The sequence below is a fragment of the Platalea leucorodia genome (assembly GCF_965183815.1).
Source record: "Platalea leucorodia genome assembly, chromosome: 2".
In the NCBI taxonomy this organism is placed as follows: domain Eukaryota; kingdom Metazoa; phylum Chordata; class Aves; order Pelecaniformes; family Threskiornithidae; genus Platalea; species Platalea leucorodia.
This window is the reverse complement of record NC_138824.1, coordinates 50,647,984-50,661,382: the sequence shown is the minus strand read 5'-3', so window position 1 is coordinate 50,661,382 and position 13,399 is coordinate 50,647,984.

Genomic DNA, 13,399 nt, shown 5'->3' with positions numbered 1-13,399 from the left:
AGTGAAAATCAGCATGACCCTCCTATCTAGTAGCTCCATCATCTAGGAGAAGACAGAGTAAGGTTCTTTTCCCTGGTTTATCCCAATTTTGTTTTTGTTTTTAAAGTAACATACATAAGTACAGCTATGAGCAGGACTCAGACCTTTTCATCTTCTTGCCAAGTGATGGCCACTTAGAGTATGTCCTACAATTATACACCTTGCCTAAATATCTTTTACTAGATACTTTTACCAGAGGCAGTATTTTTGGACAAATGAACTGTTTTGCAAACATCTATGAGAGTCCTTATGAATAAGTACATTATTATTATTAAATATTTGATTATTATTAAATATATTTAATAATAAATTCTTATTAAATATAGTTGTTGTTGTTGTTATTATTATTATGATTACGGCTCCAATTTTCCCCATACTTTTTCCACCACATGATACACTAAATCTATTTTCTCCCCCTATTATCCACTAAATCTATTAAATGCCCACCATCATGAAAAAATACAAAGGCTAGAGAAGGGAAGAAGTCCACTACTGTACTGAGTATTTTAGAAGGGCCTCTGAAAAGAAAATAAGTGAGCTCAGGCAAATGGAATAATCTCTAAGTCAATAACTATATGCACAGTTAGTAGAAATACGAAAAATCCATAACTTTTTGCAGACTCAGGGTCTCTGCTTCAGGAAATCTGACTGAAACCTCTTGAAATTCTAAATAGTATCTTATTCTTCACTGCAGATGGGGGAGAGAAAATCTAATGCATACTAGTTCAGCCAGCTCTGTTGACAAGGATTTTCTTCAAACCAATCTTCTTATGAGCCCTAATGGAATTATAAAAACACAAAATTGAAGTCCTACAGAAAGAAAAATATTCACTCAGTAATAAGCATAAATTAATAATAAAGTGAAACTCTTTCTCAGGAAGGTATATAGTGAATTTTTTTGTATAGGACATCTTTCATTTAGAAAATGGTGTTTCTTTTATTTTTAAATGATCCGTGGAAACATGTCACTATCATCAATTTCATGAGTCTTTTTATGACTAAAATACTATGCATGCAATGTTGTTATTTCTATAAAAACATTTAAAAGTATGTTTTAACTATTGATGATGGCAAAATGAAATAGTTTATGGATATTCCACTTTAAATAAATAATTAAGATTTATCTTCTTGGTAGAATATAAGACTGAACCAAATTTTGACATCTCTGAATTTGCCACAGGAAGATGATTCTGAATTGCAGATCAACTCTAATGTAATACGTCTTATTTTCTTTTCAGACAGCTAAATGTAGCCAGAAGCTTTTCATGACATTTCATACTGATTGCAAAAATTAGCAAAGTAAATTTCCAATAGTAATTAAATTTTTGATAAAATGAACCTATATCTTGTTCCTACTGATTATATTTCTCATTGTCAGTGAATTTTATACAAGATTAACTTCTGAATTTTAAGTTTCTAAGGTTCAAAGATATTAAACATGAGAATAATAAAATATAACAAAATTATATTCATTCTAAGGTTCAAATGCTATTTCCTGTACTTAATTAAACTGATTTTATTAGTAGTATTATAAGATTTTCAGTGGTCTATTAGATCTAGTCTTACATACACTCTGGCTTTCAGCAGACTAATATAATGATAAATTCAAAATTTGTTTAAGTTCTGGTCCTAAATATAAATCCCATAGACACAAAGTTTCTTACATTTAAAGCAAAAATAAACTGATGACAAAAGCAAAAATAAACTTGGGTATGTACTGGAGAGGCAAGGAAGAAAGTGTGGGGGGGTTGCCATCCACGTAAGAAAACCAATTAACTGCGCAGAGCTGTTTTTGGAAAACAGTGATGAACAGGTTGAGAGCTTATGGACAAAAATTCGGGGCGAAGCCAAAAAAGGAAACCTCATGGTTGGTGTTTACTACAGGCTACCTGACCAAGGAGATCCTGTAGATGAAGTGTTCTTATTTCAACTACAGAAAGCATCAGAAAGCATCACGCATCATGCAGGAAATGCACAGGCAGCATAACCAGGGACGTGTATCCTGGGAAAAATGTGTAGGAATGGGATGCCCAGGTGTGTAGGGATGGGATCAGGTACGTAAGGCACAGTTGGAACTGAATATGGCAAGCAATCTGTTAATAAGAAGGGCGCTGCAGGTACATTGGCCAGAAAAGAAATATTAAAGAAAATGTACCCTCCAATAAATAAAATAAGTTAACTAGTGACAACTGATGGAGAGGGCTGATGTACTCAACAATTTTTTTTTTGCCTGAGTTTTCAATGGCAGCCTCTCTTCCCATATCTCTCAAGACCCTGAACCTCAAGGCAAGTACTGTGAGAACAAAGTCCCTCCAATTGTAGGAGAAGATCAGGGTTGAGACCACCTGAGGAACGTGAACATATATAAGTCCATGGGACCTGATGAGATGCATCCCAGGGTCTTGAGGGAATTGGCTGATGTGGTTGCCAAACAACTCTCCATCATATTTCAAAAGTCATGGCAGTCAGGTGAAGTTCTCAATGACAGGAGAAAAGGGAATATAGCATCCATTTTTTAAAAGGGTAAAAAGGAGGAACCTGGGAGCTACCAACCAGTCAGCCTCTTCACTGTGCACAGTGAGATCATGGAACAAATCCTTCTGGAAGACATGTCAGAACATATGGAAGACAAGGGATAGGATTAAAGAAAGCCAACATGGCTTCACCAAGGGCAAATTTTGCCTGACTAATCTAGTGACCTTTTGTGATGGTGTGTCTGCATCAGTGGGTAAGGGAGAAGTTACTGCTGTCATCTACCTGGACTTCTGTAAGGCCTTTAACACAATCCCACACAACATCCTTGTCTTTAAATTGGAGAGATATGGATTTGATGGCTGGACTGTTAGATGGATAAGGAATTGGCTGTATGGCTACATTTGAAGAGTTACAGTCAATGAAAGGGAGATCAGTAACAAGTGGTGTCCCTCAGGGGTCTGTAATGGTACTGGCACAGTTCAATATCTTTATTAATGACATAGTGGGATTGAGTGCATTCTCAGCAAGTTTGCCGATGAAACAAAGCTGAGAGGTGCAGTTGATTCACTTGAGGGAAGGGATGCCATCCAGAGGGAGCTTGGCAGGCTTGAGGAGTGAGTCCATGTGAATCTCATGAGGTTCAATAAGGCCAAGTGCAAGGTCCTGCACCTGGGTCAGGGCAATCCCCAGGATCAATACAGACTGGGGGATGAATGGATTGAGAGCAGCCCTAAAGAGGAGGACTTGGGGATATTGGTGAATGAAAAATTTGACTTCAGTTGGCAACGTGCACTTGCAGGCCAGAAAGCCAACCATATCCCAGGTTGCATAAAAAGCAGCGTGGCCAGCAGGTTGAAGGAGGTGATTCTACCCCTCTACTCTGCTCTCATGAGACCCCACCTGGAGCAATGCACCCAGCTTCAGGGCCCCCAGTACAAGAAAGACATGGACCTGTGAGAGCAGGTCCAGAGGACAGCCATAAAAATGGTCAGAGGTCTGGAAAACCTCTCCTATAAAGAAAGGCTGAGAGAGTTGTGGTTCTCAGCCTGGAGAAGAGAAGGCTCTGGGGAGACCTTATGGCAGCCTTTCAATACTCAGAGGGCTATAAGCAAGATGGAGAGAGACTTTTTACCGGAGCCTGTAATAACAAGATAAGGGGCAATGGTTGTAAAGTGAAAGAGGATAGATACAGATTTAGATTGGATATAAGGAAGAAATTTTTTATGTTGACAGTGGTGAGGCACTGGAACAGGTTTTCCAGAGAAGCTGTAGGTGCCTCATCATTGGAAGTGTTCAAGGTCAGGTTGGAATGGGGCTTTGAGGAACCTGACCTAGTGTAAGATGTCTGTGCCTGTAGCTGGGGGGTGTGGACTGGATGATCTTTGAAGGTCCCTTGCAACCCAAACCATTCTATGATTCTATGATTTTCTAGCTCACTTCTAATGTTGCTAAGTTCCTTAAATATAAGCAGTCATAGTTTCTGGGTTTTGTGTGTGTGTGTTTTGAACTCTAACATAAATCATTGTGAAATATAAAGGCAACGGTCATAATATATTGAAGGGAAATTATTACGCATGCAAAAAGTTTCATTGCAATGTGACACTAGTTGTGCCCTAGATAAAATGTGTTAAAACCTGTTTGAAATATTGCTGATGAGTTGCAGCTACAGTGTAAAAGTCAGGGCTACTATGAATTTTTGCTTTCTTTGCAACAATTTTTTTAAACCCATGAAAATATGCTGATGAGTTTTGCTGTTGTTTGGATTTTTACATGTTTATAATCAATAATCATTTTTGGAATTAATGCAACAGCTGTTTCTTAATTTGGTTTCTTTTTATTAGTGTTTTTATTATCTTTAAGTATTGATATTTAAATTATGATATGAATGATATGAATATCATTCTCATTACTAATAATTTAAAATCCTGTGCTAGCTTTCATCTCCGTCAATTTCAGTCAGATGAACCAGATTAGAAGGGGCTAAATCCTTCAATTTCTACTGCTAAAATAGTGCAATAAGACAGATATTGGTTGTCAGCACCATCACTTTTTTTTTTGCAGTTCTGTGAGATATATTATTTTGTTAAATAACAGTTGATCGAATTAAAGAAATAACCTTAAGAGCAGTGTTTCCTCCCAGGGAAAATCCTTAACCAGGAAATATCAGCATCACAGTTTCTGCATGGTTTCTATGTAGGTAAATGAACAATACACTTTCTCCAACATACAGAAAAACCACAACATGAGGTAGCAGTTATTCCAAGAGAGCGTAGGGGCCAAATCCCACTCACCTACCTTAAAAGTTTAAATTTTAGGGATTCCATATTTTTGCAAATGCTTTAGATGCAATGGTTTCTTTCATAATTTGTCTCTTCAAAAAAAGACAATCTATAAAGAGCTTACTCATCTCTTTCTAAAGTTTGCTGTGAGCATGTTTATTGGATTAGCTCCATCTGTAAGTTTAGGTAGGGGGATACTGGTCTGGGCAAGGTATGAGCAAACAACAACTTAGGTCTATCCATTTGGGGAGTCTCTTGAACATTCTCAACTGTAACAGGTTGATTTTATTCCCTAAATATAGATGTCTAGCCTTTTAAAAGTCATAAGGTATCCATCTGGTTTCTGGCTGCCAGGTTGCAAAGGCACAGTTCTCTTGGTTGTCTTCCAACTTATCTGTTTCCCTTGTGCAGATGTCTCAGATTCTATAAGGTGTCTCAAATGGTAGTGGAAATTGAAGTTAAAGCAACTGAATAAACCCCACAGGTCTCAGAAACACTAAACCTCAGTTAAAATTCTCCAAAGCTGAGTAGCAGCTAGTGGTGGACTTCTAGAATTGAATATTTTTATTTATGCATTTCTATGTTCTGAGTTAGCATTGTCCTTCTCTGACAGGGAATTGCTGAAAGCACACAAAAGATGAGCCTTTGATTTCTCTCCTGATTTCTATTCTGCTGCCTGGTTCCAGATTCACCCAGAATGGCCACTAGAGGAAAAGTAATGGATTTGCACCTGTAATGCTTGGCCAGATGTCAAGTGGCAGCTTAGACATTTCTAATAGCTGTAGGAGGATTTAGAGTACTTAGTGAAACATAGGGAGGTTTTAACACTTAACCTCTAGCAAGTCTCTAATAAGAATATGCAAACTACAGTGTTTCTTAAGCTTATAACTAGGTCATACAAGGACAGATTTTCACAGGAATGGCAAAAAAGAAATCCATTATGCAAAAGTCAGTTCTCTGCCAAATTTCAAGTCCCTGTCCTATGTCTTGGTGCTATTACAGCATTCCAAAGAACAGATTGCCAGAATTCCTATTAGCATTCAAAAAAAAAAAAAAAAAAAAAAAAAAAAAAGAAGTCTTTTTCCTTAGGTTCATGCAGTAGCTGAAGCATTTTTTGCTAGAAGTTAAAAATATGCCCAGCATCGTCAAAATTTCAGCTTGAGGTAACTCTTAATTGGTTAAAGTCTAAATAAATCATAAGCATCTGAAATCTGGTCCTAAAATCAAAGTTTCAGGGAACCGTGAAAACAATCGTTAATTGACCTGCCCTCAAGAGAACAGAAAACAAAAGACAAGCCAGAGCAGCATGTTTCCTTCAAGGCAAGCACCTTCGAATTGATAAACTCTGTGCATACATTCCACATTAAACTCAGCATGGAGTTAGAAGCACAGTTGTATTTATGTCAATTAAATCCATGGGATAACTACTAGACTAAAATTATTAGGATTTGGCCTGAAAGCTAAAATAGCAGAGAAACCTTTAAGTGAACAAAATCCAATCAACATAATTTTTAATACCAAAAAGAAATTTGCAGCTGTCTTATCAGCAAAATTACATATTTCATTCATTCCCATTATTTGTTTATCCTCAATTTCAAGTTAATTTTCAGATTTACACACTACCATTTGATATTACAATGATAATTTACACATGAGAGAAATCAGAGAAAGGCTTTCTGTTGGCTTGAGGGAGAACTAGAACCTGGTCATGTACCAGATCAAGACATGTTTCATCACTCATTCAGAGTGATGGTTCCTGAAGCACAGATCCATAACATTTTTACTAGTAAATATTTCCTACATATGGTGATTCATAAAAATAAGTTCCAAACTCACAGACATTACTTACCTGCACAAATGTTTTAATCTCTTTGAATTGAACTGCAGCTATGATGATGATGATGATGATGATGATGATGATGATGATGATGATGATGATGATGATGTGTAAAAGGTTCCCTCCTCCTTCTCTTCTATATGTCTTATACTTTCAGTGTGGGAAGAATGTTAAAGCATTATGAGATAAAAAGTTATGGCTTGTTCCAATTCAGATCTGAGCCGTAAACCTCTGCCAGAAATTGTACTAACTTAAAGCTGACAGGTTGGCAGAAGAATGTATTAAAAGATGAAATGATCTTGGCAAACTAGGATTGTAAATCACTTCCATATCCACTTATTATAACAATAAATGGCTGCTATTTTATCAGAGACACTGAAATGAATAGGAATTATTTCATGTCAATGAAACAAAAATTTTAAAATATCTCTATTCATTTTTGAATTGTCTGATTGTACAACTCATTACCTGATGTTCATTTTTCTGGAACATGTAGGTAGATACCAGAAGGCATAGAAAAACAACTAATCTGGACTAGGGTTTGGAGCCAGGTTTGAAGAAGTTTAGGTTGTTAAAATATATCGAGTATAACAGTGCTTAGTGGAAGAAGGAGGGAAAGGGAATTGAAGGTATAGCTGTGGCTACTTTTTTGCTGGTACAACTGGGATAAAGACATTCCCACTTCATTGTTGTTTTTTGTGATGACAGTGATCCTAGCTTTTTAATTTCTGAACAAAAATAATGATATTTGCTGTCTTCAATCATCCTGGTTTTAGGCACTGTGTCCTAGGGTGGTTGTTTTAGTTTTGGAGGTCTGTATGTGTGTGTGTGTTTTGTCCCATTTTAGCTATAACTTTATTTTGTTTCTTTTCATAAATGTTTGCATTTGGCTATAGCTGAGCCATAATCAATCACAGGCATGACAGACTGATGTAAATATTAGTTGACTTCAGCATTACTGTGGAGTTGATCAATGATATATGATGTAACTTCAGCCACCTGCTTTGCACATTCTGTTTCTAGCAGTCATTCTTTGTAAGCAGGATCCAAACACTACATTTCATTAAACTGAGGTAATGGGGGTGTGTGTGTGTGTGTGTGTGTGTGTTTATTTGTTTGTTTGTTTTCTGTTTTTTGTTAAGTATTTCCAGAAAACAGAAATGTATATGGGGGACAGAATAGCAAAAAAGAACATCCAACTCTTGAGAAACTGTTGAAGTAGAAAATTCTGCAAGAAATTTAACTCACAGTCTTCTAGTATTCATGCAAAAAAGTTGAGAGAGCTGCTCACACCAAAACCGTCAAAACATCCACAAAAAAAGCTGTCTGTTTATTTATTCAGTCAGTCAGTGAGTTTTGTCTACACTATTTATAAACTTTAAGAGTCCTGGCAAAGTGAAAGTCAATTTGTCATTGTGGGAAAAAAAAAACAAACCAAACCAAAACCCAACAAAAACCCTAAACACTTATTCACTTCATTCCAAGCCAACCTCTAAATGTTTCTTTGGTTGTTTTTCTTTTTTTGTTTGTTTGTTTGTTTTTCTGCCATACTGATCCTGTGTCTTGAGAAGAAACTAGAGCTGAGTTGAATGAACCAATATTCCTGAGTCCTGGATATGCATCTGTGCACAACTGTATCAAGATGTGACAGATTTTAGCCATTTTTGTTCAGTACTTCAATCCAAATAGATTGGTGTCAGTGACATCCGGTAAAGTTAATGGAATTTGCCAATCTGACTGAGAAAAGAGGCAGATGCTAATAACAGTTATGGATTTTTTTTAATCACAGCATTGAAGAAAAAGATACTGAAAGCTAGTTTACAGATTTCTCTTTCAATAAGATCAACGTGAAGGAGGGATCACTTGAAGGGCTCACTTAGTCTGGAAGGGTAACATCAGTGGCAAAGTGAAAACCGTCACAAAAGTATTATGCTTAGCAACTGCCCAGAGTTTGGATCGATCATATGGCACACAATGGTGGGTAGAACTTCTTCTATACTATACTAGAATTGATTCTATACTACTTTTTGGCACCTGATCATAGATGTTAAACATATGGTCATGAGAATGTGCAACTTCTATTAAAATGCATATCCAAGAGCAAGAACAGGATTTCCGTGACTTTGCCCTATTTTGTTATAATGTTCTGGAACATTATTTGACATAAAACATTAGTTGGCCAATACAGATATTGGCTGCTGGACACATCTCCCAGTTTTACAGCAGTCTGAAACAATTATTTATGTCTTCAATATTCTTCAATTCTCAAGGAAAATATCCTGCAACTCTTCAGAAACTTTGATTGTGCTTTCCTCATAATCAGCCTGTAGTTTTCAGCTTTCACAGTCTAGAATAAGAAAATTGTGACAGATACTTCTGAAGCTTTAGTAACTATGTTACAGAACCAATATGAGAGACTCATCAGGCTTACAGGGACCAGAAAGATGAGAAGAATTTATTTAGCTATCAATATATAGACATTGGATATTTCATTGATATGTATGTCATGGATAATCTGGATGATGGGACTGAAAACGCCTTCACCAAGTTTGCTGATGAAACTAAACTGTGTGGTATGGTGGACATGTCAGAAGGGAGAGCCATCTTACAGAGAGACCTGGACAGGCTGGAAGAGTGGGCAAGCAGGAACAGTGTGAAGTTTAACAAAGATAAGTGCAAGGTTTGACACCTGGGATAACATAAACAAAGAGCCCAGTATAGGCTAGGACCTGTGTGGCTGGGGAGCAGCCTTGCTGAAAGGTACTTGGGGGTCCTGGTGGACAACAAGCTGAACATGAGTCAGCAGTGCGCTGTTGCAGCAACAAAGGCAAATTAGATCCTGGGCTGCATCCATGGGGCCATTACTAGCAGAGATAGAGACATGATCATCCCATTCTTGTCAGCGCTTGTCAGGCCACACCTGGAGTACTATGTCCAGTTCTGGTCCCCACAATTCAACCAAGATGCAGACAGACTGGAGAGGGTCCAAAGGAAGGCCACAAGGGTGATCAAAGTGCTGGAGAACCTGCCCTATGAGGAAAGACTGAAGGAGTTTGGTCTTTTGACCGTGTAGAAGAGAAAGCTCAGGGAGACCTCATCACAATTTTCCAGTGCTTAAAGGGTGGCTATGGAGAGGACAGAGGTTCTCTCTTCCCAAAGGAGCCATATCATGAGGATAAGAGGCAACAGGTGGAAGTTGCATAAGGAGAGGTTTCATCTCAACATAAGAAAGAAATTTTTCACAATGACAAAAAACAATCACTGGACCAGCCTTCCCAGGAACATGGTAGAGTGCCCATCACTGGAGGTGTTAAAGAAGCAACTGGACAGGGTGCTGGATAATCTCATCTAGGTTCCCTTTCCCACAAAACGTTGGACCAGATGATCTTTCAAGGTTCCTTCCAACCTGGGCTTTTGTATGATTCTATGTAGTTTATAATACGGTTTTGGAAAAACGAACTTATTGAAAGTGTATGAAATATCCTATTGTATTCTCCTAAAACAAATTTCAGAATAGTAGTACTTGGAGAATTCATTCTACATTTTCGTTTTTCAAACCCTTATTGCCATTATTCTATTGTGCAAATTTTCATTATATGATCTATGCTAATCCTTCCAAAGCTGAAGAGCAATAAGATTCAGTGACTGACGAAGGCTAACTTTTGGAGGCCCTCTTTCTACTGCTTTTAAATGACAAAAAAATCATATAAGAATTTTTTACCTGTACTTGAGTTTGTAGTATCTCTACATGATAAGTGGCATCAGTCTGTCTTTTTTTTGTTGTTGTTCATTTTCTTTCTATGTTATTACAATCCCCAAGTTTTAGCTTCCCAAAGTTGGCAGCTTTACCCAAAAGAATTTGATGGTAATGTAAGACAACATATTTGTGTTTCATGCTGTTTACCACTGGCTGAGAAACCTCATCAGCTTTTAGCTGATAGTAAATTATGGGCATCTTTTAAAAACAGGAAGATAGTGGAGATATCTGGACATAAAACTTTCAATGGCAACTCTTTGTATCAATGAAGGGAAAAGAATGTGTCTAAAAATGTTATTCAGGGGTCAGATTTATAGAAGGCATAAGTACAGGACCTTACAAGGGTAAGAAATTGTGAGGGCTAGTGGGGAGCAAATATTGAGGTAGAGAAAGATGAGGAAAGCAGGGGGAAAAAAAAAAAAAAAAATCAATGTATATTGATTTATATCAGATCAGACTCCAGAAAGGAGTTCTCCTGATTACTTTGACTTTATATGAATTTCAAGGGAGATGAATTGAGAAAACGGAGAAGGTGAAATTTCTCGCTGTTGCTTGCTGGAGCAGAGATAATATGATGGAAAGTATCATAGATATAGTCCTATGAGATTCCTGATGACTCCAACTTGTGATGTTTTTCATACACATTTTAACTTTTGCATTCTGTTAGTATAAAGTACTGCTCATCACCTTTTATGCTATCTTTTGGCTTAATAGTTAAAACTGTTAAATAAGATGTGCAAAAACTAGGCTGAAAATTAAAGGAATGGTATCTTAAAAATAAATCCCGGTGATCTATACTTTGACGTCAATGGAAGGTGCAGGTATTCAGCACCTTTAAAATTCATCCCTGAGGTCTGGTTGTCAGTGAGTGATGAGAGAAAGAAAACATTTTAAAAAGGCTACGTTAATCAGAATTCCAAGGCAGGTCAGAATGACCTACATATTTTTAATGTGAAGGTTAAAAATGTGGAAAGTTGATATGTTTCTAGGTAACCTGGTCTTTTTACAATATTGACAGAAGCATGCACCATAGCAGATGATGGTGTTTTCTTACAATAGGATTGTGTCTCTTTGTATTCCCTAAATGTTTGACAGAGAAAATAATGACAGTGCCTGCAAGGCACTGTGTCTAGACTTCAAAAAGGAAGCCATTAGGAAAGGAATAACAAAAATATAGTGAATTTGTGTATTGACACATTTTGTTGGGAGTCTGGAGGCGAATCATGTCTGTAACTTTCTGGACACAAGTGATCTGTGAGGCAGAAAAATAAACCAAAGCACGTGAAGCCATGTCATAAGTGATTGCAAATGTCAGGTAACAGAACATTCAGGAATGCAAAACAATGGCAGGACTTACAATACATTTCTACTGTATATGTTTTTAATTTCTTTTTCAGGTAAAATTCACAAGTTAAGAAAATATTTTATTTTATTTTATTTTATTTTACCTCTAAGTGGAGTTATCTGTTGCAAACAAAACACATAAACCAATAAGTTCTAATCTTAAAAAGATAATGTGGCCTGCAATGTGCAAAGTCACTACAGTACTTTTCAGTAGTCAAATTCCACCAGCTGTAATACTTTTAACAAAATGAAGAAACAGTGAATTGGATATTTTGGGTCATATATTACAAAAATTATTTGCAATCAAGTGAAACAAAATTTCAGGAATGCCTTAGTATAGATCACTTACTGAGAAAAAGAATATTTTTGGATGCAAAGTAAAGATAATCAGGAATTTTCTGTGAGAAGGATTTGCCAATGGACACCATTTCCTTTAAAAAAGAAAATTTTTATTTCTGTGGGGGAAAATAAAAAATAATAATATATTTTGAATTCTAAAATATTTCCCATGTCAGAAAACCTATTTTTCTGATCAGCTTAGACTGAACACTACCAAAAGTTTGTACCTTGTTATCCAAAATAAAAGCAACCAAATCTATTTAAGCAATATGGTTGGAAGATGCAGAAATTCTAAGAAATTAAAAAAAATATATATTTTTCAAGCACTTACAAACTACATATAAAAATATAGTACTATGTGCATATAGTACTGCATACTGAAGTGCATTAGAAATGTGTTGTCTAATGGCAGACTCAATTTTTGGGTATACATATTTTGTTCTTAACAAGAAGCTGAGTGTTATATTCTGGAAAGAGAACACAAAGCATGAAGTTAAACTGGAATATGTTTGAAAAATCAAAAAATCAGAATGAAGAAAGTGTGACAGACTTAAATCCAAAGTAGTAAATTACACTTAAGAAGAGCTAAAAACCTAGGGACTGAACATGGAATGTAGAAACCAGTAAGAAAAATACTACAGAGGAAGAGCTGAACTTATGCCCAACGTCACCATGTGTTCTAATCTGAATAAAAATGTGTGTTCTAATCTGAATAAAAGGATTAAAGGAAATTACACTAGAGTTTCTTGTAGCAAAGAAGTCAAAAGATATTACTTGCTTTGTGGGATAAAAAACCGTTTGAGCATTACACCTAAACTGGTCTACTGTTTTCTATGCCAAAACATAATGGCTTCATCAAAAGTTGGTACGAATTTTTCCTGAACCACTGCAGAGCTCTATAGATGGAAGATCTAGCATACTGTTTTTCTAAAAACAAAAGTCAATTGAGCTCAACCATTGTTTCATAAATTTTAGTAGCTGTAGTATATACACTGGGATGTATAGAGTGAGTGAGCTTTGCAAAGTTACCTCTGAATCATGGCAAAGAAGTAGTGCTTGAACCTTAATATAGAGTAAAATTTTCTGTAAAATTTCCATTTGAAGTCAGATGTTCAATTTCATATTCTTACTGTATCATGTGAGCTGCTTATCTTGGTGGCGGGCTGAAAGGGAAAATAAGCCAACAACTGTCAAATTGTGAACAATTTTGACTATTTCAAAAAATATTTTGCAACTCTGAATTTTGTCAGTCGACTTCTCTAAAATGTACAAGAACTGTTAGAGTAATTAGATTAAATTTTCATGATTCTTTCTTATGAGTAGTTGTTA